Source organism: Pleurodeles waltl, chromosome 3_2, assembly GCF_031143425.1.
Source record: "Pleurodeles waltl isolate 20211129_DDA chromosome 3_2, aPleWal1.hap1.20221129, whole genome shotgun sequence".
In the NCBI taxonomy this organism is placed as follows: domain Eukaryota; kingdom Metazoa; phylum Chordata; class Amphibia; order Caudata; family Salamandridae; genus Pleurodeles; species Pleurodeles waltl.
The window spans coordinates 140,747,419-140,769,576 of record NC_090441.1 but is presented as its reverse complement, the minus strand read 5'-3'; positions in this window follow the sequence as shown (position 1 = coordinate 140,769,576).

Here is a 22,158-nt window from a genome sequence, read left to right as displayed (position 1 = left end):
CGACCCCGCGGACGTCTAAATTCCTTCGTGTGAGTCATTTTTTGGATGCAGGAAACTGCCTTGTGTTAATGACATGCAAGGTAGGCGTTCCTGCCCAAAAAATGACTCTGAGGCCTGTGCGCCTTATTTATACTCCGGCGTCATTTTGACGCACAGGAGAGGGTGGGCCTTATAAAACGGCGCACAGCCTGCTGTGCGCCATTTTTAACGTCTGGGTCAGGGCAGGCGTTAAGGGACCTGTGGGCTCCCTTCCATGGTCTCTGACCATGGAAGGAGTCCAGAGGTGCCCTACCCTGCCCCCAGGGACACCCCCTGCCACCCTCGCCCACCCCGGAGGACACCCATGGATGGGGGGGCCCATCCCAGGTGAGTACAGGTAAGTTGAGGTAAGTATTATTATTATTTTTTTAAGTGGCATGGGGGGCCTAATTTGGGCCCCCCTACATGCCACTGTTCCCAGTGACCATGCCCAGGGGACAGAAGTCCCCTGGGCATGGCAAATGGGCAAGGGAGCATGATTTTTGCCTCAAACCTGACTTACACCATTTTTTTACTCACAACCCCCATTTTCCCCTACGCCGGCGCTGCCGGGTTTGAGTCTGTTTTTGTTACTCAGACCAGTCCACAGCGCCAGCTAATGTAATTCCTTAAATAAGGAGCCCGCAAGGCGCGTAGGAATGGCATTAGCTGGCGGTAAACTTTTTGATGCAAACCAGCGCCGGTGCTGGTTTGCGTTAAAAAGTATAAATATGGGCCTAAGTTTGCTCTGCCTTCACTCTTCTACCATAGCTGCCCTATTCCCTTGTATGCCTTTAGCTGATCTTCGGCTTTAGGGCAAATCTGCTTTGAAAGATGCTCTGTGAACTCAAGGGTTGCCCCAACACACTCCTGACAAGACCTGCTCGAAACCATAACACCAGGGAGCCCAATACTGACACAGGGTACACATGCCCACACACTTGAACTGGACACTTTTGTGCAATGCACCTCTGAAAATATGTGAACACATGCAGCCTGTGCTACTAGTCCACCACAGCCACAGGAAGAACATAGGTAATTTACATCAGTTAAACTGACGTGTACATGACAATTTTATGATTGGAATTGAGGCTCTGTGACTTATGAGTAGTTTACACACAAGTCACCATGAAGTGGTAGCCAATAAATAATTACATGTGAGGGGTAACATATCCGACATAGCCCTCATCAGCCATCCTCGATCTTCCCTGTGTATTGTTTGTCGTGGAATTGTAATGTCCCCGAAGTCAAACTACCCTCAGCAAATGAGTCGACACATATTACAAACACATATCATGACTGTTGTACCTCATTGATTGGCATCTGATGTTGAAACCCATTTGTAACACATTCATACATGACCATCACGCAAAATGTATTGCATGCCGTTCCATCAGAAGCACACATATATTTGTAACAGTCAATTCACACACAAAACACACAGGCTATTATTTATACTTTTGTAGCGCAGCTTTGCTGTCATTTATTGACGCAAAATCTACGCAAACGTACAAATTCCATTTAAATTTCCTAACTTTACACTGCTTTTGCGTCAGTGAAAAAAAGGGAATTCCTGCACAAAGATAGTAGAAATGTGGGCCACAGCTGCATGGTCTACCACATATGGCCAAACACTAGAACACACACTTCACGCCATACCATCCTATCTTAGTCTAGATACAGACTGTTTGCATGTTAAATAATGAGAAATCATGCAAACACAGTTTGAGTCACAAATGTTGATGCAAATGTGTAAAAAAAACATGTAAACGCATACTAAACATCAAAAGGTCCCTAGCATTAATTCCACCAGCGTAAACACGCATGCGGATATCTGTAAAAATACTAGTTTTTCGGTAATGCGTATGATTTTGCCACACATGTAGCTTATGCATCAAAATTATTCACACAAACTATGTATTTGTCACAAAAAATTACATGCAAGATGGAAAACGGTGCACAAAGGGGACAGGAAGTGATGTAATAGGAAATCCTGTTTACAGACATGGTACAGTGCGTGTACTTTCACTTTCCCTTTGCAGTCTGTGATTTTTCTTGACTGTGTGGCTGTGTGTTGGTCTTGCTCTCTTGTGGATTGTGTATATTGTCTCATGTGTGGTCTATCTTTTGTCTTTTGGGAGAAGGTGCTCTTCCACCTTAAACAAGTGTTCGACACCTCCCAAAACGAGCACCAGCTGAAGCATCGCTGGGCTGACCTGGTGGCCCCAGAACAGGCCCTGCTGGACCACCTGGGTGTGGTGATCAGTGGCCATGTTGGTGAGTATCACATTGACAAATGTGTACAGTAGAATGCTCCTGATTGACAGTAGCAGATGTCTTGATTTGTTGTATGCAATGTTTGTGGCCATGTGGAACGCAAGTTTAACAAACTGTTACTGTACCAGCAATGAGATATATTACACATGTTAATACATGTTAGCAATGAAGTCCAGAGTTTCGTTAAAAAGGTTTTAGTTACTCCTTTACGGTATGTGTCGTATGCTTGGGGATCTGGGCCTTTGCATGAGTGCACAGTGCCAAATTTATGTTGGCCTGTGTATTCCGTCCTGAATCCACATCCCACTCTGGACATGTTAATTATCAATTCCAACTGAGCTGTCACATTGAAAGCTACAACTAAGCTACATCTCTGTGCATCTGCCATCCATTGTACCCACCACTCAAGGTGACTACGGTTCCCATGCATTGGACAGGTAGGTGTGATTTTTAAGCTGTCAGCATTTGGGTCCTGTGTTGGAATCTTGGGTACTGTGGGACATCTGCCTGCAGCCTGATGTTCTGGTGAACCCTGATAAACTGAGTGGTGTCAATTTCTTATGAGGTTATGTATACAAGATTCACACCTATGGGTTTAAATTGAACTCCCAGGTGACGTTATTGGCCAAACACTTTTACACAGCCATTCCTGCTGTATGTTGTGGTTGTGGCATGTATTGTTTGAGTCAAATGTCACATACACAATGATTGTTTTGTAGGGGATGTTGCGGGCATTGACTTTAATCTTGTAGATACCTTCGGCCTGACATATACTATTTTTACACAGCATTTGACTAATTTATTAATGCAACAACAGCACAAACTTACAAATTAAAATGCTGTTTTGTGAGTTTGTGCTGCTGTTACTTCACAAATGAGCCACAAGCAGCACAGATGATTTAAGAATCAGACCCTTGTGCATAGATATCTACCCATATTATTTCTGCACTTCTATTGACATTCTGTGATCATTAACATGTTACATGCATCACAGATCTCCAGCAAAGATGTGTCACATTACACAGAGACAAAGTGGTTGTGTAGGTGCTGTTTATTTAAAAGTGCTGTAATGCAATATTTACATAGTCCAGGTTTGTGAGTCCATTAGTGTGAAGCATTCTATTGTGATGCAAGGCTGAGGGACATATAATTGGACATGCTGCGATGGAATGTCATTCAGTGCAGAGGAACATGATTTGCCAATTGGGTAGTGAGAGACAATTGCAGTCCATAGTGGTAACGTTAACAGTGTGTCGGAGAAAAGTACATGTCACCAACAGTAGCAAGACTGTCATGTTGTCAAGCACAGGACAAAGGAAAAACAGTGCCCATGTGGCATGGGCTGGAGCTGCTGGGTACTCCCACCGGTGAAGGTGATCTGTTCCACATCTTCATCCTCTGATGAGTGTGTCGTCCCCTCTGCCCTTGATGGTGGTGGTGGCGGGTTTGAGGGGGAAACACCCCCTTCGGTGGTTGGAGAAGTGGACTTCGAATTCCCTGCAGCTGCCAACTGTGGAACTATTAAGGGCATAACTGCAGCAAGGAGGAGCTGCTGGTTATTGAGTATGGCAGAAACATCCCTGTGGTAGGCAGCCATGTCTGCCCTGAGGGAGTCCAGCTTGTTGTCATGCATGCAACTGCAAGATTGGGAGGCCAGGTGTTGTGGCAACTCCCTCACAGCAGTGGTGAGGTCCCCCACACACTGTTGGAGTCCTTGCAGTAGTGATTGTGATACTTGCATAGCTGCTGATTGTTCTGCAGATGTCATCATGGACATGTGCATCCCCTCATGGCTGGATGCCATAGTTTGCATCCCTACCCGCACTTCCTTGGCCAGCTGCTGCTGTACTCCCACAACTGAGCTATCAAAGGTGGTTCCAGTGTCATGTGTCATCAGAGTCCGCAGCTATGTTGGAGCTGGCAGGTTGTACTAATGGGGTGATGGGTGGGCCCTCTGGACGGTTGCTACATATGTGCTCCTCCTTGCGACTACAGCTGGCGTCTGGAGGGTTCCCAGGACATCTTGGAGGATTTCCTTGCTGAGGGTTGTCAGCTCGTCATCGATGTCATCAGGGTAGTCCAAGACAGGCAGATCCACAGGAGGTCCATCATCCTCTGCAATGAGAAATTGTACAATTAGTGTGTCTTTGTTGTGGCAGTTGTAATGTGACATCACCGACTTCCTATTGGTGGGATATTGTAATCTTGGTTCCCGTTCATATTTCCTTTCATTCATGTTTGCATTCTCTCAGGCCTATGCCCACCTGCATGTCACATGTAGTGTGGGCAGTTTAGGGAATTGTCTGTGTCACATCCTCTAGGTGTAGGTTCTGTCCAAATTGAGTTTGCCACCTTCTTGTCCTAATCAACCCTCCCACTGCTTCCATTAGCATGGTGAGGCCTTACAATGCTTGTTGGTGTGCTGATGCTACATGCACAACCCATAACATTATGGCCCTGTCCCAGTCTATCATTTTTCACATGCTCCTATACAGTGCTGAGACCTAGAACCATACCATGTATTGCATTTCCATGAAACAATACATCTGTCACCATTGGTAGTTTCTCATGTTGATGTCTGCGTATGTGTGATACATTACATTGCACTGATGGGCCTGGCAGAGTTCCATTTCTTCTTATGACTGTGCAGGTGTGTTTCCCTAGCTACACACATATGTCCTCCCCCTCAATGCAGTTGTCTTAGCACTATGACACTTGGATGTTGCATGGTGGCATTGCAGCAATTGTGACACAGGCACAGGGGTAGACCCTGGAATGTACAGCATGGGTATGGAATTACTGCTGTGTACTTTATTATGTAAGTGACAGTGCCTGATGTTTATTGAGTCTATAGACATGAGCAGTTGACAGGAGTTGCTCTTGGATAGGGATTGAAGAGGATTGATCACGTAGTCATACTGAACCCTCATTTTGAGTGTGTTTGTGCCATGGGTCCCTAACTGCCATTTCCTAATTGACCAGAACACACACCACAGGTAGTAGTGGCTAGTGTTGTCAATGGTAAATGCGGTTTGAGCCAATGGCCTGAGACTTGGCATTGCCCTCTAGTTTACATTCTGACAATACCAGTTGTCCTTTGACAGCAGCCCAGTTTTACGTTCTGCCCTACCCTCCTGGTCTGCTACAGCATTTCCAGCAGCCTTGGCTTGGCGGTGTACCCACATGCAAAGGTTGTTGGTGTTGTGTTGTGCCCCCGGATGTCACTGCACAGCCCATGAACCCATGCCGTGCCCCTTTGCCCTTTCTACTGCCTGATTTCCAGGGCTGACATGCATTGTGTAGTAGGTATGTACCTCCTCCTTCTTGCACCTGCCAATAAGGCATTTTTGTCCCTCATGCAACTTACCCGGCATAAATGTTATTTCCTGGAAGTCTGCGCTGTCCTGTCCTGCGATTCCTGTGATGATCTCCTCTGGGATGACAGCTGAAACCATCTTCTCCATCTCGTCCAGGGCCTCCTGTGGTGCTGGACTCCCTCCTCCGGTCTGCAGTGCTGCCTTCCTGATCCTTTCCATTGTCTCCTTTGTCCTGCGCTTGCAGACATGCCAGCGTTTCTTACACTCGGTGACAGTTCTCTTGACCTCTGCCACACTGTTAATCTTGTCCACATTTTGTTGTCAAATTGCCTCTCTCCTTCCAATTGGCAATTTAGAGGTGATAAATATTTGATGCTGGCGCTCCATCACCTCTCTGACCAGTATTTCATGCTCCTCTGCACTGAAACAACACTTCTTCCTTTAGTCTCTCCCCTGGGTCTTGTCTGTGTCCTCCTGGCTCGTTCCCCTGTAGATTGAGGTCTCCCTGTGGTCTCTCCTGGCTTCTGGGATCCATTTTGGGGCTCCTTAGCACTGTTTGCTGCATTTGCGTCACTTTTTAACGCTATTGCAGTGAAAAATGGCGCATATCTGTTTTGCGTTGTTTTTCATGTCGCAAACCAGATAAGTAATTTTTTCTGCGTTAATGTCATTTTTCCTAACGACAAGGCGCAATCATTAGCATGAAAAAAATGACTCTAACGTCTTCTTAGCTCCACTGTGGGACAAAGTATAAATTTGTCGCACAGGTGGCGCTAAGAAATGGCATTAGGTTGCGTTAAAACTTTTGACGCAAAACTGCGTTAGCGCAGTTTTGCATCAAAAAGTATAAGTCTGGCCCAATATCTGTATGTTGTGTTATCCGGATTGGAAATTAAACTGTATGTTCTGGTAGTGTTGTTTGACTTTAAAATGGTTGACTAAATTGTTTTTAATTATTACCTGAGTAACCTACCACACTAAGGCCCTCATCATGACATTGGTGGTAAATGCCGCTTGCCGCCACGCTGAAGGCCGCCAACATACTGCTGCGGTCGCGAATATCCATTCACTATATTATGACACAAACACACCAATCCAACAGAATACAGCCACATACATAAATCCGCCAGACCAAAGCTCAGTGATAAAGTGGCGGTCCCAAAACCCATACCATTACGCCAACAAAACATCACATTATGACCCACGAATCACCACGGTGGACATTCAACATGGTAAACCATTGGCGGTATATACTGCCGCACACAGAATAGACACCCACATACAAAACAACACAACATTGGCCAATACCAAATATACACACCTGACACACATACACACACCACACCCACTCACTCACACCACTATAAAACACATACCCACACCCTCTTACGATCAACAATTGCCACCAGGAGACTGAGAAGAAGAGCACAGAGACAACTCAACACACACAACACTTACATCCATTCACCCCTCACACACTCCACATCACACACACCAACACATTACCCAACACACCCTCACCAACACACATCACACAACACCCATGGCACCACAAAGGCACCCCCATTTCACTGAGGAGGAGTTAAGGGTCATGGTGGAGGAAATTGTCAGGGTAGAGCCACAGCTCTTTGGAGCACAGGTACAGCAGATGTCCATTGCAAGGAAGATGGAGCTATGGTAGAGAATCGTAGACCGGGCCAATGCCGTGGGACAGCACCCAAGAACAAGGGACGACATCAGGAAGACGTGGAAAAACCTTCAGCGGAAAGTACATTCCATAGCAGCAAGATACCAGCTTGCCAAACAGAGGACTAGCGGTAGACCCCACCTCCTACCCCACAGCTCACAGCTTTGGAGGAGCAAGTAGTGGCAATACTGCATCCTGAGGGACTCGCTCGAGTAGCTGGAGGACTGGACACTGGTATGTCAATATTTACTACCTATCACCCCCCTAATACCTGTAATACCTGCATGCCATCTCACAACCACACCCTCACTCCCATCACTCCACTCCATCCCACACACAGCACCTACACATCTCACTAACCCCAATGCCAAGCCCTGCATGCCATACCAATGCATGGACACCCTTCCCAGCGCTGCACGGACACCCATCACTAAAGTATGCATAGCACAGGGAAACTAACAATCCCACAATACATCACCATACACAAGCAAAAGCTGGCAGGCCAACACCAACCAGAGAGGGGAAGCTAGGGAAGTAAAATGTCATACACTTGAAGCATAATACATCACCTACATCCCCACATATACCCCAACCAATGTCAGTGGAAAGGAGGTGCCACCACTATCCAGTCCCCCAACAGAAGAGGCCCCCAGTGATGACAGTAACTCTGGACCTCTGGATCTGGATGACCTACCTGGACCATCAGGGACCACTGGACAGCCGGTCGCCCAAGCCCACTCATAGACCCCCACAGAACCTCCCCCATCAGGATCCAACACCACAGCACCCACCCAGCATACCCAAACCTCTGTCCCCAGGACACATCAATCAGCAGTGTGCCAACCTGTACAGGGACCCCAGGCCAAACCTCGCCTCTAAGACCATCAGGGACCTGGGGTCAGTGGCAGTGGGCACACTGTTCAGGGGACAGGGGCACAGGCCAACAGGGAAACTGGAAGGACAGCTGTGTGCCAGAGGGAGGACAGGACTAGAGAACTGACTCTCCAGGAGGCACTCTCCAAGATCCTGGGAGCCTACCAACATTCCCAGGACACGATGAGCCAGATCGTAGAAAATGTGCAGGAGAACATGCGGCTGCAAGAGGGACGTTATCAGGGGATCAGGGAGGACTTGCAGGCCATTAACAACACCCTGATCTCCATAGCAGGGGTGCTGGCAGACATGGCCAACATCATGAGGGAGGCAAAAGCACACCATCGGGTCACTTTCACTAGCCAGTCCATCAACCAGCCCTCCACTTCTGCTGCTGCCAGTAGGCAGGAGGCCCCGCCACAGGACCCACAGTCCGCCAGCACCCCCCCTGCAGAAAGTGAACCACCCCACAAACATTCCATGCGACCCAGACAGAAGCCAGAGACAATTGTCAAGACCACAGCCAAGAAACGAGACTCTCCTGATAATCCCCCTTGTGTCCCACTCAGTCATCTTGTCCACCTTGAACTGCAGTTGCTCCCATTTCTATGGCCCCTTGGACACTGCACCTGTGCTACAAACAGACTGGAACAATACCCTGGACTTTTCTCCATCATCACTCCATTTCATTGCACTTTCCCCTCTATTTCTTAGCACTTCAGTAAACACCCTTGGAAAAAAACTCCACTACTAGTATGTCATGTATTGAAAATCGATATTGATGTAAACTGCTACAGCCATTGTAAATGAACTGTACCTAGTGAGAGCATAGAAATAATGGCCTGTGCCTGGCTGTAGTAATCACATCAGGACATTGTTGTCATATCACCAACATCTGGAAAATGATAACCAGTAGGTGACAGTAAGTAGAGGTAACAAGTGGATAATGCCAGCATGCCACTGCCGCACAGAATACAATAGTCATAGAAGTGTGAAGTTGCCCTGTCTCACCTGTGTGTCATTGGAAGTACTGGCGGATAACTGATGTTTTGTTGTCCACATCCTCATCCTCTGCCTCCTCATCCTCACTGTCCTCAGGGTCCACTGCTGCCACAGGGGCATCTAAAGTCTCCTCCTCCTACAGAAAAGGTACATGGCGTCTGAGGGCCAGGTTGTGCAACATGCAGCATGCCACTTCTATCTGGCAGACCTTCTTGGGTGAGTAGCACAGGGATCCACCTGTCAGATGGAGACACCTGATCCTGGCCTTCAGGAGGCCGAAGCTCCTCTCAATGATCCTTCTGGTTCGCCCATGTGCCTCATTATAAAGCTCTTCAGCCCTTTTCCTGGCATTCCTCACAGGGGTCAGCAGCCACAGTATGTTTGGGTAGCCAGATCACCTGCAGGCATTGAGAGACAACATTTAGCCACACACTATCCTATTAGGTTAACATCAGAGGCATACACTAACATATACCGGGTGGGGACCAAGGCTCACCTATAAGCCACACCCTGTGCCTCTGTAGTTGTCCCATCACATTTGGGATGCTGCTATTCCTCAGGACAAAGGCATCATGCACCGACCCAGGATATTTAGCATTGACGTGGGAGATGAACTGGTCCGCCAGGCACACCATCTGCACATTCATGGAGTGGAAACTTTTACGATTCCTGTACATCTGTTCATTCTGGGGGGGGGGGTGAGGGGGGGACAAATGCAATATGTGTCCCGTCAATCGCACCAATAATATTGGGGATATGTCCCATTGCATAGAATCCAGCCTTCACTGTGGCCAAATCTTCCACCTGGGGGAAAGCAATGTAGCTGCACAGGTGTTTTACCAGGGCAGACAAGACTCTTGCCAGCATGATTGAGAACATTGGCTGTGACATTCCTACTGCCAAGCCCACTGTCACTTGGAAGGAACCAGTTGCCAGGAAATGGAGCACTGATAGAACTTGCACAAGAGGGGGGATCACAGTGGGATGACGAAAAGCTGATATCAGGTCAGGCTCCAACTGGGCACACAGCTCTGTGATTGTGGCCCTGTCCAGTCTATAGGTGAGTATAATATGCCTGTCCTCCAGCGTAGCTAGGTCCACCAGGGGTCTGTGCACGGGGGTATGCCTCCATCTCCTATTCATCCACAGCGGTAGGTATCTAAGGGACTCAAGAGTGAGTAGGCTGTCACAATTTGAACAACTTAACCACAACTGCAGTCCACATTCTGCAATTAGGTATTGGGACAGTGTAAATTTCAAAGTATGTGCCTTTTTATCCTGTGACTCAGCAATTATCGATAGGCCTGTTCACCCCCCTCTGAAATGGTGACCGTCTGTCCTGTGTGGAGTGACAGGTGGAAATGAGGTCATTCTGACAACACTGGGCATCGTGGTAGTAGGCGATCGTGAACCGCCGTGCAATTCCTCATTGGATAATATTGGGCCCTATGGAGTACAGTGGCCAATGGGGATGCACGCCGGTGGTGATGGTGTACACCGCCGCGGACGTGACCGACGTTTTCTAAATCATTCCTCACTTGTTTTCTGACCTTCAACAGGAGAAGACCTACACTGCATGTGTTGCTGTGACCTGTGTCTGGAACCTACTATGGCCTGTGTGATCGGGGAAAGGGCCCCAACCTTCACTTTGGAGGAGTTGGAGCAACTAGTGGATGGGGTCCTACCCCATTCCGGACTGCTGCATGGGCCTCCAGACCAACAGGTGAGTACACTGTGGGCATGATGCATGTGGCATGGATGCATGGAGAAGAGTGTGAAGGCATTGTGAAGGGGGATTATCTGTTGGTGGTGTACATGTTGTGCTCTGGTCAATGTGTGTGCCAATGGTGATGGGAACGAGCATAGTGCACCATGTGTGTGACCGTCTGGACTGTTAGTTTAATGGTGTTCTCCTGTCTTTATTGCCTCTGCAGGTCAGCGCCCATCAAAAGAAAGTAATATGACATGCCATTGCCAATGAGTTGCGGACCCTGGGGGTCTATGGCAGGCAGAGCACCCACTGTCAGAAACGGTGGGAGGACCTGAGACGCTGGGCACGGGAAACTGCTGAGGCCCAGCTGGGGATGGCCTCCCAACAAGGAAGGGGTTCCCGTTAGACCCTGACCCCCCGATGGACCGTAAACTGGCGGTGGCGTACCCTGAGCTGGATGGGCGATTGAGGGAATCACAGTAGCCACAAGGGGGTGAGTACAGTGGGTATCATTACAAATTTTGGCTGGTGGGGTGGTATCCAGGTGGTGGTTGTGTGTTAGTGGTTGCCCCTAATGCCAGGCCAGACATTGCAATGTGAGTCCTCTGAAGGGTAATGGTTGCATGGCAAATACAGGTAACCTAGCTTGTTGGTAGTCACTTCCACGAAGGGCATTGTGGGTCCTAGGTGTGCTGCAGTTGGCAGTGGGTGCTCCTCATCATGCCTTGGTGACTAGCCATATCACTGGTAGTGCAATGCATATTGTGTAGTCCTGTTCCTTGTGTGTGAGGGTGCTGTGTACTCCAACGGTGGTGTTGGTGCAGTCACTGACCCAGTGTATCCTTTGTCTCTCTCCCCCCCTTTCTTGTTTTGTCATCCCGTCCTTGTGTGCATGAGCATCATCTGGCGGAGGAGCAGGGGCACTGGTGACAGAGGGCGCTGCATCCTTCATGACCTTGGAGGCAGAGTTCACCGACGCCAAGGGAACCAGTGAGACGGAGGGCGAGGGGAGCACCAGGGCACAGACTGGAGGAGACAACACAGACTCTGATACCTCCTCCGATGGGAGCTCCCTGGTGGTGGTGGACACCTCTGTGACCGCCCCAGCTGCAGGTACAGCCACCACCCCCATACCAGCACCTCCCTCCCAGTAGCCCCTCAGCCAGTTGCCAGTGCCTGCTCATCCAGGAGGGTGGGCATCTCCTTCGCCCCAGGCACCTCAGCCCCTGCCCCAGTCAGCCCTGCTGCCCTCAGTGAGGAGGCTATTGACCTCCTACGATCCCTCACTGTTGGGCGGTCTACCATTCTGAATGCCATCCAGGGTGTAGAGAGGCATTTACAAAAAACAAATGCACACCTGTCGGGCATTTATTCTGACCAGGCAGCCCAACGGCGAGCATTTCAGGCTCTGGCCTCAGCACTGATGGCAGCCATTGTCCATGTGTCCAGCCTCACCCCTCCAACCTCCTCCAGACCCAATCCCCTGTACCTCAGCCTATCCCAAGCACACCATCAGACCAGCATGCACACACCTCAACACACAAGGGTGGCTCAGGCAAACATAAGCACCACACATCCCACAGGCACTCACACAAGCACCATACCCATGCACACATACTAGCATCCACTGCCTTCACTGTGTCCCCTTCCTCCACGTCTCCCTCCTCCCTCCCTGTCTCGTCTCCACTCACACCTGCATGCACTACATCTTCAGCCACTACCTCCATCACCAGCACGCCCATCACCACACACTGCTCACGTGCACACACCACCCCCACTACCATTCACACATCCCCTGTGTCCTCTCCCAGTGTGTCTGTGAGCACTCCTCCCAAAGTACACAAACGCAGTCACACACCCACCCAACAGCCATCCACCTCACAACAGCCTCCAGCCCATGCACCTTCACCCAAAGTCAGCAAACGTACACCTCCTACATCCACTACCTCTTCCTCCACTCCCAAACCCCCTCCATCTACCCGTCCCAGTGTGTCTAAAAAGCTTTTCCTGTCAAATGTTGACCTCTTCCCTACACCTCCCCCTCATCCGTCCCCTAGGGCCCGCCTTTCCAGGTCCCAACCCAGCACCTCAGCCACCACATCACTGGGCACAGTGGTGCCAGCAATAGCGGGATTTTGGAGTGCGCCAAGCAACAGGGCTGCTAGGTTCCCAAAAAGCGAGGGCAAGGACATTCCCCCACCTTCAAAACAGAAAAAGTTGCCCACATCCCGAAAACACCTGCCACCGAGGGCTCAGGCAAACCAAAAGTGGAAAGTGGGAAGACAGTTGCGGCACCATCCAAGGTGGTGAAGGGCCAAAAAATCTATGGCATGTCCACGTCGATGCCAACCTGCATGGCGGACAAGACCTCCACCTGCACCGCCACCTGCACCGCCGCCACAGACACTGCTGCCAGCACCGCAGACACTGAGCCCTTCACCAGCACCGCAGTCAGTGAGCCCGCCACCAGCACCGCCGCTACTGACACCGCCACCAGCACGTCAGTCAGTGAGCCCGCCACCAGCACGTCAGTCAGTGAGCCCGCCACCAGCACCGCCGCCACAAAGACCGCCGCCAACACCGTTTCCACAGAGCCCGCCGCCAGCACCGATGCCACAGAGTACACCACAAGCACCACTGCTACTGACACCACCGCCAGCACCGCCAGCGGCCCGCGACATCCTGAGCCAGTGGCATCACCGCAGACATGGCTGCCATCCCCAGTGGTCAGTCGTACGAGGCTGGTGGTCAGTTCCAGCTTGCATGTTGCACCACCGTCAGTGGAGTGTCACATCCACTACCTCAGTCCTTGGCAGGATGAAGCACTCTGGGCACAAAGCCCCCTCCAGAACCAGTGGAGAAAGGCATCCGCTACCTCAGTCCTTGGCAGGATGAAGCACTCTGGGCACCAAGCAGCCTCCAAAACCAGTGGAATATCACATCCACTACCTCAGTCCTTGGCAGGATGGAGCACTCAGGGCACCAAGCCCCCTCCAGAACCAGTGGAGAAAAGCATCCACTACCTCAGTCCTTGGCAGGATGAAGCACTCTGGGCACAAAGCCCCCTCCAGAACCAGTGGAGAAAGGCATCCACTACCTCAGTCCTTGGCAGGATGAAGCACTCTGTGCACAAAGCCCCCTCCAGGACCAGTGGAGAAAGACATCCACTACCTCAGTCCTTGGCAGGGTGAAGTACTCTGGGCACAAAGCCCCCTCGAGAACCAGTGGAGAAAGGCATCCGCTACCTCAGTCCTTGGCAGGGCGAAGCACTCTGGGCACCAAGCCCCCTCCAAAACCAGTGGAGTATCACATCCACTACCTCAGTCCTTGGCAGGATGGAGCACTCTGGGCACCAAGCCCCCTCCAGAACCAGTGGAGAAAAGCATCCACTACCTCAGTCCTTGGCAGGATGAAGCACTCTGGGCACAAAGCCCCCTCCAGAACCAGTGGAGAAAGGCATCCACTACCTCAGTCCTTGGCAGGATGAAGCACTCTGTGCACAAAGCCCCCTCCAGAACCAGTGGAGAAAGACATCCACTACCTCAGTCCTTGGCAGGATGAAGTACTCTGGGCACAAAGCCCCCTCGAGAACCAGTGGAGAAAGGCATCCACTACCTCAGTCCTTGGCAGGATGAAGCACTCTGGGCACAAAACCCCCTCCAGAACCAGTGGAGAAAGGCATCCACTATCTCAGTCCTTGGCAGGATGAAGCACTCTGGGCACAAAGCCCCCTCCAGAACTAGTGGAGAAAGGCATCCACTTGAGAGACTGTGGTTTTGCACTCCCCAGGATAAAGCAGTGGGCAACCCATCCACTGAAAAGACTTGAGAGACTGTGGCTTTGCACTCCCCAGGATAAAGCAGTGGGCAACTGAAGAGACTTGAGAGACTGTGGCTTCGCACTCCCCAGGATAAAGCAGTGGGCAACCCACCCACTGGAGAGACTTGAGAGACTGTAGCTTTGCACTCCCCAGGATAAAGCAGTGGGCAAACCACCCACTGGAGAGACTTGAGAGACTTTGAATTGTGCACTATCCGGACTTGTATAGTTGGTGTACCTAATTGTTTATACTGTATTTAAAGTTTTGGCTAATGGATTTTTATTGATTACAATCGTTGCAATCATTTCCTTTTGTCATTGCGTTCTTCCAGAGGGGCTTGGGGGGTGTAAATCTATTGTTGCAGCATGTATTGTTGTGTGTGTTGTTGTGGGTGAGGGTGGGGGTGGGGGTGTTGCGTGTTGCGTGTGTGTGTCTCTCTCTTTTCCCTCCCCCCTCCCCTGTGTTGTAGATGCAGTACTCACCGTGGTCGTCGCCGCCGTCTTTCGTGCTCCTATTAGAGGAGCAGGAATACTATCGCAGGGAGGATTTGGAGTTCCGGCTGCATGGCGTCCTGGTTCCTCGTGGGTTGTGTAGAGGTGAGTGTTTCCCCTTCCAAGATCTGTTTCTGCCGTGTTTTTGTTCGCATTGAATCTGCCCCAGAAAAGGTGGCGGATTGGCCTCTCATGATAGTGTGGGCGGTACATTGTCTCCTGCCTGTCTGTTGGCGGTGACCGCCATGCTGTTTGTTTGTACCGCTGTGGCGGTCGGAGTGTTAAAGTGGCTGTCTATGTTGGCGGTTTCTGCCATGGTCGTGATTCAATTTTTTTTTTTACCGCCAGCCTGTTGGTGGTCTTACCGCCGCTTTAACACCGACCGCCAGGGTTGTAATGAGGGCCATAGTCTCAGTTATGATATAAATGTTGTAACACACTAACTCTGTGTTTTCTTTCAATCTAGTTGCCTGTGATAGTTATCCTTTGGATAATCCTAGAGTTCAAGTTGACATAGGTAGGAGTGGAACATTGCTTGTGATGTCACCCCTGTTAGCATGCTAGCCTTTTACTACTAACATGCACCAACATGGCATCTTGGGAAACCCTGAAGTAAGAAGACAGAGCGGTAGTAACACTTGATTCATCTATTCAGGTAAGAGAGCTATAGAATGAAGTGAAATGGTTTAGTTAATAACTAACGTCTACTGAAGAGATGTTGTTTGTGAGAATCTAGGTTGTTGTTGGCAATTTAGGTAATGGCATTTCCCCCCTAGTGGTAAATATAGTCACAGAGGGTAATAGGACAAGTGTATAGTTAACTGCCATACAGATTTTAAGCAGATTTTAAAAACAGGCTACATTGAAAGACAGCTGTCAAAAGTAAAACATAAAAATCAAGATTTGTGGTATAGACAAAGTAAATTGTTCCTCTTTTACTTTTTAACAATTATAAAACCCACCCTTTCTACCCACAACAGGCCCACACCCCTCCCTAAACAAATCACCCCATCCCCAACCAATGTCCAAGGAAAATTTAAGTGTCCAAAGTCCCAGCTGTCAAAACCCCAGTCCCAACTCCCTTTCCCATTATCTCCACCAACAACAAATGTCCTAGCCACCAAATAAAATAAATAAAAAAGAGCTAAAAGAGGGTGTTCTCTACTCGGGTCTAGAGAGCTTTGAGAAGTCCCTCAATATGTGCCACTCTGCATTCCAGACACTTCAGATGCTGCAGAATACAGTCCTGGAATATGCAGTTTGAGCGGGGGCAGTAGTGGTCCGATGTGGACATTCGACTGCCAGCTGGCTGTGGTGCTGCCAGTGTTGCTTCCGTTGGGAGGCTGGAGGTACTGGTGCTGGAAGAGCTAGGGTATGCAGGCAAGGCAACTGTCTTGTCCTCCTTCTGCCGCCAAGCTGCTAGTTACTGGTACTCTGAACGGATCGCCTCCAGCCTCTGCTGACACAGCCAGGGCTGCTATCTCCTGGTGTATAGGTGGTCCGCCAGGAGTAGCTATATCAAGAAAGAAAGAAAAAGACAATTTGTAAGCAGTGCTCTGTGCAGACACTTGTTTAAAATTACAATGTCACAGTAGCAGTACATTGCTGGTCCCCTAGTGCATTGAAATTTGATGTGGCTGATTTTGAGTCACAAGGGCATTTTTTTACCCACACCTGCCTCACTGTGGTTGACAAATGTAGAAAGGGAGAAATTTAAACAGGCATGAATCTGTTATGGAATGAAATATATGAATCACTTATCCAGAAAAATGTGGCACATCCCAAAAAGTGATTTTTCTTTTTTTTTGGGGGGTGGTTAGGACAGAACCTAGGAAAGAATAAACAACTGAAGTACTAGGAGGTGACTGAGTGGGGACTGTGAGGGAAGGGAAACACACCTTTTTGGTTTGCACAGCTTTGAAAACTTTGCAAATACTGCATTAACTGAGGCGGATGCACATATCACAGGCTACACTATTATACTGCTGAAATGAACTATGCTGCAGTTAGGTCATGGAATGGGTGACTAAATGTCATGGACAGGGAGGTGGTGAATGATGATACGTGGGCAGATACATATCTGCCTTGCTTAAGAAATACAGTGAGGTAAGGGATTAGACAGAAAATCAAAATAGCCCAACTTTAAACCAAAGCTTTGATAACCAAGCAAAGCAAGCAAAGTAGGTGAACACGTCCCTTTCCAGAAGAGCTACCTTATTTCTTCATTGAAGACATTATCCATTCATTCTTTCATTCTTCTATTCACCCTTTGATAGCCACCATTTAAGCTTTACATTCTCTCATCCAGTCTTTCACCACTCCAGTTCATCCATCCATACATCCATACATGCATCCATTTATCTGCTCTTTCAACCATCCTTTTACCTATCCATTCATTTACCCATGCATCATTACCCATCCACCTATCCTTTAATCCACCCGTGCATCATTTTACCCATCCATCCTTCACCCACTCAGGCAACCTTTCACCCATATACCCTTTCATCCATCCTTCACCCACCCATTCTTTTCCTATCAGCCACCTATGCATCCTTTCACCCACCCACACATACTTTCACTCATATACCTTTCTTTTATCTATCCTTATTTCCCTTTTTCATACACCATGACTTGTAGCATTCATTATGAACCTTTGTCTGCTAAATTGCAGATAGAAGAGGCCATTCCATTTAGACCTCAACCCCTGCTGTAGCTGCTAAAGAGGGGGGTTCACAAGCAACATCCTTCCGGTGATTATACTAGTAATTGTCAATAAGCAAGCAATATAACTTATCAACACCCATCCCTGCTACCACTGGTTCTCCTCCTCCGTCTGCTGCTGCATCTGGCACACTTGTGCTGCCACTGGCTCCGGCACTGGTGGTCAGTGCAGCTGTAAACATCATTACACATTTTAGATGGCAGATGAGCCTCCTCTTATTATTTTTAAGAACAAATTCAACAAAATATACAACTCCAATAGAGCACTGCCATTCTATCTTCTTCGCTCATTCACTTTTGAAATTTTGTTTGTTAACTATGTTAGAATAACCAGGCAGTCACGTCGAGCCAACCGCAAACATTTTGTAATGGAAGGGCATAGCTAAGTCACTGAAGCACAATCAAGGCGTGGAATCATAGGCCAATCTAGGACATATCGTGAGGGCTTGGTTGGCAATTGCAATAGGACAGTTCTCATACTACTTTCCAGCCATGCTGCTCTGTCATTGGCACTGCTGGTATGGTATACTGCTGTATAAATGAACAATACATACAACACACCATTAGGAGTCAGCCATAGCCACTCTCTCATTCTACTGTTTGATCATGAGCAAACAAAAGAAAGCATTCTCAACAAACATGCGAAGAAAAGATTACTTGGGCATGCAATCTTTATGGTGGTGTACCTGTCCTAAAATCTCTTCTCTTAGTCTTATAGTACCAGTCTTTAAGTTATATAAGGAGAGAAGGAAAGCTTACTAACAAGCAAAAGAAAGCTAAAGATTAGTACAGGCAGGAGGAAGTCATCTACAGAAACATAAAATATAGAAGAAAATCAGGATAATGCAGGGATAACAAGAATTTAACAAACCTTGAATAGAAGCAGATAAGTAAGAAAAAAAGGAGACAGGCACAGTACAAAAAAGGAAAAATTATTCTAAATGGGAAGAGGTAAAAGTTAGGAAAATACTAGTAATATGACAGGAGAAATTGCTGGGGCCAGCAGATCCACCAGCTACAGCACTACTGGTGGCACTCTTGTCGCCCTGACCTACCTCCAAAGCTCTGTGCTTGCTCTTGGGTGCTGAGATAAGAAATAAAAGAGAGATTTTTTTTTATTTGTGGTACAGTTAATCTCCCAAAAATCTATTTTGATGGGCAAAGGCAAATGCAGTAACATTGTACTTTTCGAAATCAAATCACCTATTCTTATTTTCCAAAAACTAAGCCCTATTCCAAATTTCCTAAATCTAAACTTCATTTGGAACCATGCATTGCATCAAATGATTTTTGCTTCTCAACCACCTTTGATGGGCCAACTCAGTCTCCCTTTTCATTGCATAGATGCAGACTTGCATACTACACATTGCTGAGAGATTGCGATTGGAACTCTGTAAGATACATAAAAAAAGGCAGAGAGAACACTAACTCACTGCTATTACTTACTAATAGTACTACTGTCTTCGTGACAGGGCAGAGGACTCTGTATGGCTTCTTAAATATTGAGTTCAAGACAGCGCTGATGAGTAGGATTAGGTAGCGCAGAGCACCTGGCTACCTCAAACTTAATCACATAATATTCATCGTTACATAAACTTAACTTACCTCTGAATGTGAGCAGCATGCAATTTGAAAAAAATGGCATTGTAGAACACAACAAATAAATAATCGCTCACCGAGCCCCGATACCTCCACGCCCAGCAGATTGAGAAGGTACTGCTCGCGGTCCATTATGTCAGCCCAGCGGTGCACTAATTTCTGCTGGGTGAGCTGGACCCCAGTGTGCTGATGCACACACTGGCACACCCTCCCCCACAGCAGTCAACGCTCCTGCAGGGCGTAGCTGCTCCCAGCCCTGCAGCCTTTTGCCAGCATAGAGGGGAGGGGGCGCTGCACAAAAAATACAAGTGCTGCTACCTCTGCCTCAGAAACAATGGGGTAGGATCACCCCTCGGCGGCACCAATGACTTCACAGTGTGCGGGTAGCAGTCGCACTGTCACTGACATTCACTCTTCCAACCTGCTCTGCCATGACGCTGGGTGGTAAAAAAAAGCTAAGAAATGGAAGCAGGAAGGAAGAAAGTAAAACTAAAGAAGTAAAGGGAAAACCAAAAAAGTACCAAAAGCCACAAAAACACAGAAAATGACAAAAATGTAAAATATACAAACACAAAGACACACACACTGATAGAATAAAGGATAATGTGGGGTGGATGGACCAGATGGGGGGGATTAAAAAGATTAAGGGTGGATTCAAACTGGGCCCATCACCATGCACAGAAGAGAAGAAAACAAAATGGCTGCACACATGGGCACTGAGTGGCGCCATCCATGCGCAGTTTCCAGTGCAAGAACGTGCATCTCACTCATAAACATCAACAACATAACCCAACCAACGCATCGAGCAGCTCCACCCACGGACTTCTGCAGAATCTCGCTGAGTATTTGGGCCACTCCACGGAATTCCACGTAGCAGAACTCTGCCTAGGCCTAGCTGTAAGGCTGTAGCGTGTTTGGGAACTGTAGCCTGGAGTACTTTGGCAGGCGCAAGAGCCTTCTGTTTTTATTTGTGTTTAAATACAAAGTTCCCAGCAATAAGGTATTGGTTCTAATTTAACCTGAGGTAATGTCCGTCTTTTTCAGCAAGAGGAATTCTGTGACAGCAATGTTGAAGCGCCTGGGTGTCCCTGATAAGTGCCTTGAGGGAGGTGAACCAATACAAATTATTATACAAATAAAGTGTACCCTTCAGTCAATGTGGTGTCGAAACTAGCTGGAGGGAGGGCAATCAGGTCCGTATTTATAGGCCCCTAGTGCCACAGGAGTGTCACTTTTTGTGAGGCTCCTGTGGCGCTAAGCACTGCACCGTATTTACAAGGTGGCGTTAAACCAAACTTTCTGCCACTGATAGAGCGAAGGAGCAACAAGTAACTCCCAGCTGGATTCTAAAGGTTGGTAATATAGTCAGCAAAAAGATTGCCAACAAAAAAGACTTTGGTCCATTACACAGAGCACCGGTGCAAGTCCTAGGCAATTAAGGTACAAGAACTATTGTTTTGCCACCGCTTGTTGGCCACTTTGGACACAAATCACTTTGTCTCAATAGAGCAGGAAAATCTGCACCATGTGGCCACTGCTGCACAGTAGGCCACAGAAGCTCCTGAGTAGTTACCTGCTTCCTCTCAATACTCTGCATGAGATCTGGCTACAAATACTAAGTAACACAAGTAATGCTGCTCCCCGGATGGGGACTACAGATGCTGAATTTCCATTGGTTCCTGTTACTACTGCTACTACAAGACAAGCTCCAGATGTGAGTTTACAGTCTTCTACTACTCTTTTCAACCATGAAATACTGTATTATCAACTGTCTTTGGATGTGACTACCAGCTCCCCTTCACCAAAATGTTTGATGCTGGTTCGGAGCTTTGCAGGATTAGCGTAAGAAATTTGGACACTAATCCTGCAGTGCCCATTGAGGCACATTGTAAACAATCATGTGCCTCGTTTTAACATCTGCTCTGAGCAGGCGTTAAAAGTGCAGAGAAAAATTATGCAAAGAAATCTCCTAGATTTCTTTGCATCATTTCTTCACCCCCCTCACCTTAACAGGGGAATGCCCCCTTTGCATACATTATGCCTGGCACAGGCATAATGTAACACAAATGGTTTCAAAGTGGCACAATGAATGCATTGCAACACTTTGTAAATTTGGCACTGCGATTTTGTCCTCATTGGGTCATATTAGCTTAAGAAAAAATGACACTAATGTGGCACAAGGAGACGTTTGATATTTTGGTCCTACTGAAACTCCTCAAATACCATACATTTTCAAAATCTCTATGGACGACATTATAGTCCCAGTGCAATTTCTGATGAACGGTGTTATAAATGGCGTCTTTGGTTGGCAGTCAGGTTACCCACTGTCCAAGCAAGGACCCTCACTCTTGTCAGGGTAAGTCACACACAATCCAAATTATCCTGTGCCCACCCTCTAGTAGCTTGGCACTGAGCAATCAGGCTTAACTAAGAAGGCAATGTGTAAAGTCTTTGTGCAATAAATCATGCAATAACACAGTATAGCACCACAGAAATACACCACACAGTGTTTAGACAAATATATCATATTTATCTGATATGATGCAGGTCAAAACAATTAAAATGCAATAAGGCCGGCAGTAAAAAAATAGCAATTACGACCGTGGCGGAAACCGCCAACAAAGACAGCCACTTTAACACTC